This window comes from Chenopodium album, chromosome 8 (assembly GCF_948465745.1).
Source record: "Chenopodium album chromosome 8, dcCheAlbu1.1, whole genome shotgun sequence".
NCBI lineage: Eukaryota > Viridiplantae > Streptophyta > Magnoliopsida > Caryophyllales > Amaranthaceae > Chenopodium > Chenopodium album.
Window position 1 is genome coordinate 14562819 of NC_137841.1, and position 11185 is coordinate 14574003.

Consider the following 11185-nt stretch of genomic DNA (forward strand, 5'->3'; position numbering starts at 1 on the left):
GTGTCATGGGAAATCCCATCGTCAGACGGGAAGGATTCCCGTGACACGGTGGCTGTCTACCGTGGCGCGGGAATTTCCAGCCCACTTTTCCGTCTAAATACATTTTTAACCCTAATTTCATTCGGCCTTTTAAGTGCCGATTGATAATTTCGGGCCTTTTCTGACTTATTATTATTTAGGATAAAATAAGAAAATAATTAAATAAAAATAAACAAAAGGTTTGGGCCAAAAATAAAATAAAAAAGGGTTTGGGCTAAAATTAAATAATAAGTTTGGGCTGAAATAAAAAACTATGCTTTTACCAAACATCAAGACTAGTCCATGGACTGTTCGAAAATATGAATTTAATCAAATACGATTTTTTAAGCACTCTCGGGATTAAATACTAAACCCGACCAATAGTAGCGGTGAAAGGTTGTTCATCATCGGGTTTGGTTTTGGGGAGACATTTTTAGGTGTCTACAGAAGCCCCCACTTTGACTGAGTTTGTAGAAACGTCAGTTTCGAAAACGATAGTCAAAGTAGCCGATAGGGACGGAGAATGATTTAAGACGTTCTGCGATCCTAAATCATTCTGTATACGCCGATACCTGCAGAAAAATGTTAGTTCTACAGATAAAAGGGTAAAAGGATAGAATACGTATCTGGCACCAGTGTATCGGTGACAAACGAATTTGGCAACTTCCTGTGCTTGAAGGAATCCACCGAGTGACATTTGTTGAAACGCTTTCCATGCTTGAGGAAAGCCGACTGAAGAGCTTGGTAGCTTTCTAAGCCTGAAGAAACCTACCGGATAATACTTTCCATGCCTGAGGAAAGTCGACGAATGAATTTGGTGTCATTCTATGCTTGAAGAAATCCACCGATAATGCCTTCCATGCTTGAGGAAAGCCGACAAAGGAATTTGGCGGTTTTCTATACTTGAAGAAAAATCCACTGATAACGCTTTCCATGCCTGAGGAAAGCCGACTTGGCGGTTTTCTATACTTGAAGAAAAATCCACCGATAACGCTTTCCATGCCTGAGGAAAGCCGACTTGGCGGTTTTCTATACTTGAAGAAAAATCCACCGATAACTCTTTCCATGCCTGAGGAAAGCCGACTGGGCGGTTTTCTATACTTGAAGAAAAATCCACCGATAACGCTTTCCATGCCTGAGGAAAGCCGACTTGGCGGTTTTCTATACTTGAAGAAAAATCCACCGCTAACGCTTTCCATGCCTGAGGAAAGCCGACGATTGCTGAAATTTGCAAGTGTATGATGGTTCGATTATCCGCGAACGTGGGTCGCAGATGATTCACACCTTTAAGTCGATTATATGACCATATTAGGTGCTTAAAATGCCGAAAAATAGACTTTGATGCTAGCTAGGGGTAAAATGGTAATTTTAGTCCCCTTTAAGTATCAATTAGAATTTTCCGCGTAATTCCAGCGAAAAATAACTGTCCAATTTACGCGAAAAAAATCGTGCAATTTTAGTTAAAATGTCAGGAATATTCGCAAATAACTGTTTGGGGTAGGCAAAAAAGCCACCATGTCACGAAAAGAATTCCCGTGACACGGCACGGGTCCCCGTCACGCGGAGCAGTTTCTCGTGACGCGGCAGGGGGGTCCCGTCACGCGGAACAGATTCCCGTGGCGCGGGAATTTGTTGGCTGAAAATTGGTCAACTGGCATCTTTGACCAGTTAAACCACATGCACCACACAATATATTACCGTTACGTGGGAACGGGGTCCGTTGCACGGGATTTTTTGGTTTTAAATATCAAACATTTTTCTCATTTTGCTCATCCCCCATTCCTCTTTCTTGTCCGATTTTTACCCAAAGAAAAATTTTTTGCTCGGTTTGCCGTGTCTCGGCGGCTTCTCACCGGCGCTCGGAGCTCGTTCCCGTCATCCGGTATACATCACCGTGTCACGGCGGTTCTGCTTCCCACTTTTTTTTTTTGCTGAAACTTGTTGTTGTTCACTTGATGTTGTTCGTTAGTGCTGCTGCTGCACATCGGAGCTCCGGCGACCTTTGTTATTGCCGTGACACGGGACTTAATCCCCGTGACACGTCACCCTTCCACCGAGCCGCGGCCTAGCTCGACCGTGTCACGGCGGCTGCGCTGATCTCCGAGGTTTTTTTCGAGCTTTTGGAGCTCAAATCTTCACCAATTATACTCTAATTTCTTGCTACTTTCCTCATTTTCGATTCTCTACAAGGATCCATGTAAGTTTCCTTTGATTTTGTCTTGAATTTGCTTCAAATAAGTAATTTCATGTAAAAACCTTGAAAAAATTAATTTGGGGATTTTTGATTTTGAGGTTTTATGTTGAAATTCTTGCCATGAATTTACTTGTATATGTATGTATGTGTGTTTGTGTGAAATTTGAGACTAAAATTGCATGATTTGATGGAGAATTGAGCAAATCACCATTTTTGGGTACTACTTTTTGTGAAATAATGTTCATGTTACTTCTTTGCACTTGAAATGGTGAAATATTGGTGGTAGATCTTGTAAAATATGTCATGATGTGTTGATTCATTGTTTTTGTGCAATTTCGAAACATATTTCGTGTATGTACTATATTGTCATGGAGAACATAGTATCATGCGGCTAGGAGAACTGTAGTAATAGTTTGTCATGGAGAAACTAAATACCATAATTTTGCCAATTTTTAGCCTTGAGGTAAAAATTTAGCGTATAATGCGATAAATAACTAAATAACTTAGGAAATGATGCTAAGCATTTAGATCTTTATTTTTATAATATCATGCCTAGGCGACGGGATCGCGATCTTTCTACCCACGGACGGCGTCAGGCTTTTCGGGAGGACACTCCCACTATTCCTGAGGGTATGGACGACGATGCCTTAGAGTCCGAGCCTCGGGCTTCTACGAGTAGAGGTAGAAGGGTTCCACCTATGTGGACTCCAGACCAGTTGGTTTTCTGCCGTGAAAACCATGTTTCCCATCGCCCACTCTCCGGCATAGTCGACGGCACACTTCGCCACCACGGTTCTGGAGCCGGCGATTTGATTCCTCGACTTCACCAGATCATTACGAGGGATCCTGCTACTAACGCCCTATGGGAATCGGCTGGTTTAGTAGATTTCTATACGGCAGTCGTAGGGTTTCGCAGCCCCTGAGGTTGCGGTGCGACGGTCGTTCGCGCATTGTTGGAGTATTTTTAGGATACTACCAACACTTTTCATTTTGCTTTTGGGGGAGATGACTGTGACCCCTCTGGACTTCAGTATGATTAGCGGGCTGCGCTTCACCGACCGGGCTGTAGCTCAGATGTCTGATCTGTCTTGGGGATCGGTTGAGGCAGCCGATTTGTTAGGTCCGATCGTTCAGCATATCAGGACCCGACTAGTGTCTCGAGGTGGTCCTAGGAGCGGGCGTTCGGAGCTGGCTTCAGTTTTAGCTCGTGGCTTCGACATGGAGGATACGTCGGCTGAGCAGCGAGTGCGGATCTTCATTCTTATTCTGATCTCTATGACTCTTTCTCCTGATAGGAGTTCACGCGTACTCCTTTGCTACCTCCCCTCTCTGGTCAGGATCCATGAGATAGGATCCTATAGCTGGGCCAGCCTCGGATACGCCGACCTTCTCTTATCGCTACGTCATGGCTGTCGGCAGCTGAACGATGAGTCTCCCATCACTGTCTATGGTTTGTGGAGAGTCGTAGAGGTGATGATCTTTTCCTCTTCTTGTTTCACTTTAACTTGTTCGTCTCATGTGCTCAAAGATTACTTTTCATTCCAGCTACGGTTCTACGAGTACTTCCAAGGCTTGGCTCCTCGCCGGCGTCGTGGAGCGGTCCATGATTTCCCTGTCGGGGCCAGCTGGCGTGATCGAGGAGAGTCACGGGTGGAGTCTGTCCCTGCACTGCGTGGGCTGCTACGCCGAGCCACCTCTTCTGTTGGCTTAAGAATTAGTTTTTTTGCCTGTTATTTTCCCTCTAACGTTGTTTTCGTTGTTTCACGCCAACTTTTTATGGTTTTCAGGTTGCCATTGATGTCCAGTATCGTCCTTAGGCCGGGATGACTGATCTTTCTGAGGCCTTGCGTCTTTCAGCGCACCGCACCATTTTGATTGGTACTGGACGCTTTGTCTGGTATTTGGGGGAGCGTGTCGTTCGTCAGCATAGCGGCGATCGCTTTGTGGTGCCCTCATCTCCACCAGAGTCGATGCTGGACTCACGCTTGATTAGGGAGTTGATAAACAGGGGAGAGCGCTATACTTTTCCATGGCAGGAGCTTGTGCGCATGGAGAGTGATTATGTGCAGGACTTGCTTCCCTCTCTGGCTCCTCCACCCCGTCTTCCTGAGGTATGATTTCTTTTGAGGATCTTTGTTACTAGTCTCTGTTTTAAATAGTCGAATAACTTGATTATTCGATCATAATTTCAGACGACTATTCGCCCTGTGGGGAGGATCGAGATTCCGTCTCAGTCTGTCCGCTATCCAGGGCCGATTGGTATCACCGAGGACCATATTGCTGACGCGCCAGAGGGTTACAGATAGGCGCAGGAGTCTCTGCCCAAGGTCTTTGAGCCGGTAAGTTTTTTTATGCATTATTCATCCTTTTAACACCGCTTGTTATTGACTTTTCTTTGTTTTATCCTCAGCCTAACCGCCCGGAGATGATGGGATTCATGAAGTTGGTTGACGCCCTGAAGTACTACATCATCAAGCTTCGGCGTGGTGCGAGTTGTCGGAGCTCTAGTGACGTTCTTGAGGTATCATTCATTTTTTTTCACTTCTACCATTTGTTTTATTTTGCATTGTTGACACCTTTTGATTTTGTATCTTTTAGTAGCAATGGAGGTCCCGCTCGCGCTCGAGGCATAGAGGCTCGGACGAGGAGGAGCTTAGTCGTGGTAGACGATCTCCTGAGACTCACCGGCGTTCTCATTCTCAGCAAGAGCCTCAGATTACTCATCCATTTGAGGAGGCTCAGTGGCAGCAGCCTCAGTCTTCCCAGCGCTTTCCAGGCCAGAGTCAGGGGCAGCGGCAGTCGTTTTCACAGCCTCCACAGCCTAAGCTTGGGTTTGTTTTGACTCCCGTGGATCCTGGTTCATTTTCAGCTCCATTGTATGGGATTCCTCCACCGGTGTCGGGCTTGTTCTCAGTTCCGATGTTTGGGACGATGCCTTCACCGATGATTCCCGCGTCTTTGAGTCAGTCTACACCGTTTGCCGGTTGGACGGGTCCTGCCTTGAGTTTGACTACTTCTGGGGTCCTAGGGACTAGTAGGGACACTACTCCCCATACTCGGATGATGGAGGGACTCTTTGGCTCACCGTTCCCATATTCGCAGGGTGGAGATGATACTGATTCTAGTTCTAGAGACTTTTGACCGAGGGTTTTTATTTGTACATACTATGATGACATTTGACACTGTTTATTTATTATGACTCTTTTGTACATTATTCACAGTTTATGTGTTTATTATTGTGTTTTAGTGTGTGCTTGAGACTCATTGTGTGTGATCGTGTATTTATTAATGACGCGACAAAAAAACGTAAGTGGAGTAATGGAGGGTACCGACCTTCCCCAAAAGAAAAAGAAATAAAAAGACAAGTAAAAATAAATAGAATAAGTAAATAAAATGATAAAGAGAAAAATAAACAAAATAAAAAAAATATTAAAGTGATGAATAAAAAAATAAAAAAAATAAAGATAATAATAAAAAAAATAATTAAAAAGTTGAGAATTTTATTAGAAATAAAACTCTCAGAAAATTGAAAAATAAACGGTGAAGATAAAATACTAAAAAAAAATCCGGATAGATACGGGAAAGGATGAAAAAAGAAAACGCGTAGGGTGCCGTGACACGGCACTGTACACCGTGTCACGGCAAAAACTGTCGTGTCGTGGCAAAAGTTCCCATGACACGATGGGATTTCCCGTGTCACGGTACGCGTATTCCGCAGCGGTGTGTTTTACGCGTATGAAAAGATAATTTCTGAGCAGTTTCGAGCGCTTTTGCTATAAAATAGGACCAGTATATTCATGATATGCATAATTACGAAACACAAAATAATTTAGAATTTCATATTTCAATAATCATGTCTCAGAATTTTGATAATACATTGCACGACTGGTCTTATTCTTTGACCAATGCTGACAAAAGAGAGTTAGAATTATTTCATGTCAGGGGTTTGCTAGCCCTACGACATGTAGCTATTGAACATGATTTTCTTAAGGCAACATTAGATTATTGGAGTCCAGAAACACACTGTTTTAAATTTGATTATGATGAAATTTGTCCCCTGCCGGAGGAATTCGGTGCAATCTTTGGATTTCCTGCTAGAAATCTTATTGCCATGCCTACCCTGCGTGAATATTATTACCAAGATTTTGAACGTCATCTAAATCTAACAGATCCAGATTTAAATAGAATTGTATGTGGTAATGAGGTAGACTTAGAAAAACTTGCAAGTTTATATTTTAATCGCCCTATGAGTCTTATCATGTATATCGTAGAAGGGCATATATTTTTTGCATGTTTAGCAAGCTTTTATTTGCAAACGGTAGGGTGGGACATGCTTGTCTAGCGTCTGTGCTTGAACATGTCGAATCTGGAAGATCTCCTATGCCGACGTGCCTTGGAGAAACATTTCGTGGCCTTGACGAAGCAAAAGCTGACCGGAAAGCCATCAAGAAGGGCTCTCTGGTACTGCTGCAGGTAAGAATACGCTCCGAATAGCCCCCGTGACACAAAACAGGCACCATGTCACGGTGGGTGTCTGCCGTGACACGGTGAAATCTGCCGTGTCACGGGAATCTGCAAAAAATTCTTTTTTTTTTTTTTTTTTTAACGACTGATTTTTTTTTTTTTTTTGCAGATTTTGTTGGTGGAGCGTTTAGAACTATTTGAAGCCCCCGACGATGTTGAAAAATATGGCCCTAACGACCTAGTCCGCAGGAAAAAGAATTACTCTGCAAACATGTCGTATGAAGATTGGAAAAATTTCTTTGCAAAGAGGGAATTTTCCATTCGTTGGGTGGTGCCTTGGTGGAGGCTTACTAGGATGGTTGGCACGAATGATACTCCATATTGCCGTGTTCCTAGTATCTCAAAACTGACTTTTTATTGTCCTTCTCGACTGATGCGGCAGTATGGACTTGAACAAGTAGTTCCACGCTATAACGATAGTCCTCGTGAAGTATCGTTGCATGAAAGTAACGTTCACAAGTACGAGATTTACTGGATTGGAAGACCTTTGTGGACCGTTTCTGCAAGTGATCAAGATCCTCCTCCTTTATCTAGTGCATACAAGACATGGTTGAACCCTAGAAGTAGGAGGGAACGATTCGGATCACGCAAGTCTGATGTGAAGAGTCGTCTTGGAAATAAGAAAGCCCCTCCTAAAGATCGTCTAGGTCCGAGAACACAAGGGATTGAGTTTAAGACTCCTATAATGCCGAAAAGGAAGAATTATGTGGAAGGGAAGGGTAAAGAAAAGATGGTCTATAGAGAGAAACAACCGAAGAATTTCAAGAAAGGTGAAAGGGGTGAAAGTTCGACTAGGGGTGTGACGGTACAGGCTACAAAAGACACATTAATGGTGAAGGCCGACCTAATTGACCAAGAGGATGTTCCTAAAGTGAAGAGAGATTAGATCAATATTGCTTTGCTTTTTATGATTTATAATAAGGCATATGATGCCAATAATTGTAGTCACATTTAATTCAATAATAATAGCATATTTATTTCAGCCTTAAATAAAAAATTACAATGACTTTTATTTATTATTTATTTATCCGAGTCAAGGAGTCGGACGCAATGGAAGAACGAAAATAACACCTCGAACAAACAATGAATTCGCAACGAATGCGTCACTAAAAAAAACGGAAAACCTGAAATGCCACCGTGTCACGGTGAAAAATCCCGTGACATGTTACAAATTCCCGCGTCACGGCAATTCCTTTTTTTTTTTTTTTTTTTTTTTGCGCTCAGGTCCACCGCGCCACGGTGGACTGTACCGTGACACGGTGGAATGTCCCGTGTCGCAGCAGAAAGCCCTTTTTTTTTGTCATGACGCAGTGCTGAACTGACGCGTATACTCGACGGAGGGAGGATTTTTATTTTTTAAAGTGGTCGGGCCCCCTTGAGGGGTTGCCTACGTATCCTAAAAAGGAATCAGGCCAAACGTAGCTCTATTGGGTCATGAACCCATGCGACTAGGCATAGAATTTCTTGAGTTGATCCAAGTTGGTTAAATTGTGGAAGCCCCCGTTGATGTACGAACAGAGGTTCGATATGCCCAAAGGGCGAAATGTAGCTTACTTGGCCAATCCTTGTAATTTTTTGTCATCTTTTCGATGATAGTTTTCACATTTTTGTTGGCCGATTCGACTGCACCATTTATTTGCGGTCTGTAAGGTGATGATCTGTGATGCTTAATATGATATTTCTGTAATAATTCCGCGCATTCGGCTTGGAAATGTGTTCCATTATCACTAATCATCTCATGTGGTACCCCATAGCGGCATATGATATTTTTCTCAATGAATTAAGCTACATGTTTCGCCGTCAGCTTAGCATATGAGGCAGCTTCAACCCATTTGGGGAAATAGTCTATTGCTACGAGAATGAATTCATGCCCCCCTTGTCCTGGTGGTGTTATTTTTCCAATGATGTCGATGCCCCAAGTGGAGAAAGGCCATGGAGAAGTATATGTGTAGAGAAGCGAAGGTGGAACATGCTGTAAATTTGCGTAGACTTGACACTTCATACATTTCTTGACGTATTTGTGACAATCTCTCTCCATAGTAGTCCAATAGTAACCCTGTCGTTGAATATTTTGGACTAACATCTTTGCATTCATCTGTGTTCCACATATACCGGCATGAAGGTTTTCCATGGTTTTATGTGCTTCTTTCTTGGCTATGCATAAGAGATTTCTTCCCATTGCAGTTCTCTTGTGGAGTTCTCCCCTGATGAGCACATACTGTGAGGCCAGGAGCCTCAAAGCACGGCGTGCCCTTTTATCAGTATTAGGAGGGTATTCTCCTCTTGTCACATAATTAAGAATATCTGTATACCATGGCTATTCATCTTCTTCTTGTGGTTCTTGTTCATTATCAAGTGCATGAACATAAGCCGGCTCATATATTCTTTCTATGGTTAGTGGCATTCTGATTGTATCAGTTGGAATTTGCACCATTGATGCTAATTTAGCTAGTGCGTCGGCGAATTGGTTTTCTTCTCTTGGCAAATACGTATATTCCACTTCATCTAGTTGCTCCGTGAGAGTTTCTAAATGAGCTTGATACGTAGCGAGAATTTCACTTCTCACTTTCCATCTTTTGGAGATTTGGTTAATGATTAGTGAAGAATCATCGTAGATTCTGAGTTTCTTAATTCGCAAGGCGACAGCTGTTTCTAACCCCAAAATGCATGCTTCATATTCTGCGGCATTGTTTGTGACATCAAAGTCGAGCTTCATGGAAATCGGGATGTGCTCTTCATTGGGTGATACAAGTAAGACTCCTACACCACATCCTTTTTGGTTTGAAGCTCCATCGATATAGAGCGTCCAGCTATCATCTTCGGTCATGAGTAAATCTTCGTCGGGGAAATCGTACTCCTCTTCTTCTTTTTCAACTTCTTCTAGCGGAAAGTCTGCTAAGAAATCAGAAACCGCAGAACCTTTGATGGCTTTTTGTGGCACAAATCTCAAGTCAAACTGAGCAAGATTGACTATCCGCCTTGATAATCTGCCATTGAGTGTCGCTTTTTCGAACAAGTATTTGAGAGGATCCATCTTGGACACGACATGCACTGTATGAGTGAGCATGTAATGTCTTAGTTTCTGTGCGGCCCACACAAGTGCGAGACACAACTTTTCAAGTGGTGTGTATCGCGTCTCATATCCTTGAAGCTTCTTATCAAGTAGTAGATTGCATTCTCCTTGCTTTCGATCTCTTGTGCTAGCATTGCCCCCATCGTTTCTCTTGTGACCGTAAGGTAGAGTCGAAGAGGAAAGTCAGGTATTGCTGGCGCTAGCACGGGTGGGTTTGCCAAGTACTCTTTGATTTTGTCGAAAGCTTTTTGGCAATCGTCATCCCATGTGACTGAGACATTTTTCTTGAGCTTCTTGAATATAGGTTCACATATCGCTGTGAGCTTTGATATAAACCTACTTATATACTGCAACCTTCCAATGAAACCTCGAATCTCCTTCTCATTTTTGGGCGGTGGCATGGCCATGATCGCTTTTACTTTTTTAGAATCTATTTCAATCCCTCGAGAACTGATCACGTATCCAAGTAATTTGCCTGATGTGACTCCGAATGCAAACTTTGCTGGATTTAATCTCATGTTGTACTTGCGGAGTCTTTCAAAGAACTTGCGAAGTGCAATAATTTGGCCTGGGCGATCTTTAGACTTAACGATCATATCATCGACATAGACCTCCACCTCTTTGTGCATCATGTCATGTAACAACGCTGTAGCTGCTCTTTGGTAGGTGGCACCCGCGTTTTTCAACCCGAATGGCATTACCGTATAGCAATATGTACCCCATTGCGTGATGAATGTGGTTTTCTCCATGTCTTCTTCGGCCATCAATACCTAATTATATCCGGCGTAACCGTCCATGAATGATAGGAGTGCATGGTTTGCTGTGTTATCGACCAGAATGTCAATGTGAGGTAGAGGGAACCCATCTTTTGGGCTTACTTTATTGAGATCCCTGTAATCAACACACATTCTGACCCTTCCATCCTTCTTTGGAACTGGAACCACATTTGCTATCCATTCTGGATATTTGGATACTCTGATGAAACCTGCGGCCAACTGCTTCCTGATTTCTTCCTTGATTTTGAGAGCCACATCCGATTTCATACGGCGCAGCTTTTGTTTGACAGGCTTCATACCTGGAATGAGTGGTATCGTATGCTGAGCTATATCCCTGTCAATTCCTGGCATATCTTGGTATGACCAAGCAAATACATCAACAAATTCACTAAGAAGGTTAATTAGCTCTTTGCGTTCATCTTGACTTAGTGTTAATCCAATTTTTACTTCTTTATTAACAGTCGTATCATTGGAAATGTTAACTGTTTCTGTATCTTCGATAACTGCTGTTTTATTTTCGTGTTCTTCCATTGCTTTTATTATTTCTTTGTCATTTTTATCATTAGCAAAGCAATATTGATCAGGGCTAGGGGAATGACA